The sequence below is a fragment of the Callospermophilus lateralis genome, chromosome X, assembly GCF_048772815.1.
Source record: "Callospermophilus lateralis isolate mCalLat2 chromosome X, mCalLat2.hap1, whole genome shotgun sequence".
In the NCBI taxonomy this organism is placed as follows: Eukaryota; Metazoa; Chordata; class Mammalia; order Rodentia; family Sciuridae; genus Callospermophilus; species Callospermophilus lateralis.
The window spans coordinates 62844487-62846621 of record NC_135325.1 but is presented as its reverse complement, the minus strand read 5'-3'; the positions used below and the strand labels follow the sequence as shown (position 1 = coordinate 62846621).

The window sequence follows — 2135 nt, the reverse complement described above, 5'->3', positions numbered from 1 at the left end:
CAGGACAATCTTGAAGTACCAGGGTTGCAAACACAGCAATTAGTAAAATATTACTTTATGCTACTCCCATTTTCTCAAAGACCCTAATTTCATTAGAAATTATGGAAGGCTATAAGATTTCATACCATAAAGGAATAAATGTGCCACAGTAGAATTTGGGACCCTGTGAGATGCTGTTGAGGAAAATTTTACGGACAGGAGAATTTTCGGCTACTGTCAGAATCATACCTGGACCTGAGCCACCTGAATTATACAATCATCTATGGTATTTATCTGTTTTAGTGAGCTATTTCTCTCCTGTGACTACAGAAGAATTTGACCAGAACAACTATAGAGGAGGAAAAGTTTATTTGAGGGTTCACAGTTTCAGAGGTCTTAGTCTTTAGAAGGCTGACTCCATTTCTCAGGGGTCAAGATGAGGCTGAACATCATGGTGGAGTGTGTGGCAGAGGGAAGCAGCTCACATCATGGCGGTCAAGAAGCAGAGAAAGAGACCTCTCTCTCTCTCTCTCTCTCTCTCTCTCTCTCTCTCTCTCTATATATATATATATATATATATATATATATATATATCCCAAAGTCACACCCTAATTCTCACATTCTCCAGCCTCACCCTAACATTTTAGTTACCACTCAGTTAATTCCTATCAGAAGATTAAATCACTTATTGGGTTAAGACTCTTATAACCCAATCATTTCTCATCTGAACCTCCTTGCATTGTCTCACATGTGAGCTTTTGGGGGATGCCCTACATCCAAACCATAACATTATTATTCACCTGCAATCTAAAAAATAGCAGTCTTTTTCAAATTGATGCAGTCAACCTAGAATGCTTTGAAGAGTACCCAGGGCTCAAATGGTTGAACAGTTTCTTCAGTAACCTGGAATGCCAGGCTGGATCCCTTGTAGGGGCCTTCATTGCTAGCTACCACCAAAGCCAGAGGGGACCTTCACCTGCTGTTCAGTGGTTAGTGGTACTTGCCATCTCAATTATGGTCCCTGGCTTGACTATGTGCTGGAAGACAGCACATAGTAATAGATACCTTCCAGGACTCCTTCCTTCTACCTGAGGTGATAAGCTCTGACTACTGTTCTGTGGGTGCCACCTTGAATGTGTCCTCTGTTCCTGCAAAATAGTGCCCAACTCTGTGCACCTGGCTCCTCCTGTGTTTACAGGCACCCCACTAAAGATTCTCTGATTCCTAGTTCCTCTTGAACAGAACCTGTATTGGAGCAGTCAGTGCTACAGCTTAGCCATTAATCATAGGTAGATAAACAGCAAAACAAAGTCTGTGTGTACTTAACCAGGCCTCGCCAGGTAAGGCTGGCCTCAGAAGAGGCCAAACAAACATGATGAGCTAATTCCAGCCCTATTTCAGCCATTCCAAAACTTCTCCTGTCTTGGAGCTGCATAACCTGCCTCAGGTGAAATACCCAATAACCCCAAAGACTCTAGAAGAGGAAATGATGGCCAGAGAGGTAGAAGAGCAGGACAAACATTCAGAGGGTAAAGATGAGAAGGAATTACAGACCTTATTCTGGAAGTCTGTACTGGGGGACCTTTGCCCATGCCCCTCTTCAGCGGCCATAGGGAACAATGTGTGATGTGAATTATAAAGAAGCCAGGACCCAACCTGTGCCCCTGCTTCTACATGTGTGCCAGGCCCCAGGGTCCTCCCTGTGAGTCCTTCTGCAATTTCTTCTCTAGAGCAGGACCAGCTGAACCAATGGAAACCTAGGGATATCTGGCATGGCTACACCTGCCAACTCCCCATTCTCTGCTGCTTTCTTTGCTAAGGCCTCCTTCCTTCTCCTCCTCTTTCTTCTTTGCCTTCCTTCCCATTCTTTTCCTTCCCCAAGGTGTACCTCCCTCTACCCTAATTTCCTCTTCCTCCTCCAAGTCTCTCTATTTCTGTCTTCTTGCCTAAATTCCTTGTTTGTGAGCTTCTTGTGCCTTAATGCTGTGACCCAGCCCCACACCCCACTTCCTACCTTCCTGTCAGAAGTACATGAGAACCAGCTGTCCTAGGTAGTTGTGAATTAAAACCCCTTATTTTCTTGATGGGAAATTTATTTTGTTTTTCAAAAACAATGTCTGTGTTTTGTTTCACTGTTACAAAAAAAAAAAAACAAA

The 2135-nt window shown here is 43.6% G+C and overlaps 1 pseudogene; it reads left to right on the top strand.

Annotated features, from left to right (window-relative positions):
- The first annotated feature begins 744 nt into the window (after positions 1-744).
- Positions 745-1740, top strand: LOC143638573 (DNA-(apurinic or apyrimidinic site) endonuclease 2 pseudogene; annotated as a pseudogene).
- The last annotated feature ends 395 nt before the right edge of the window (positions 1741-2135 follow it).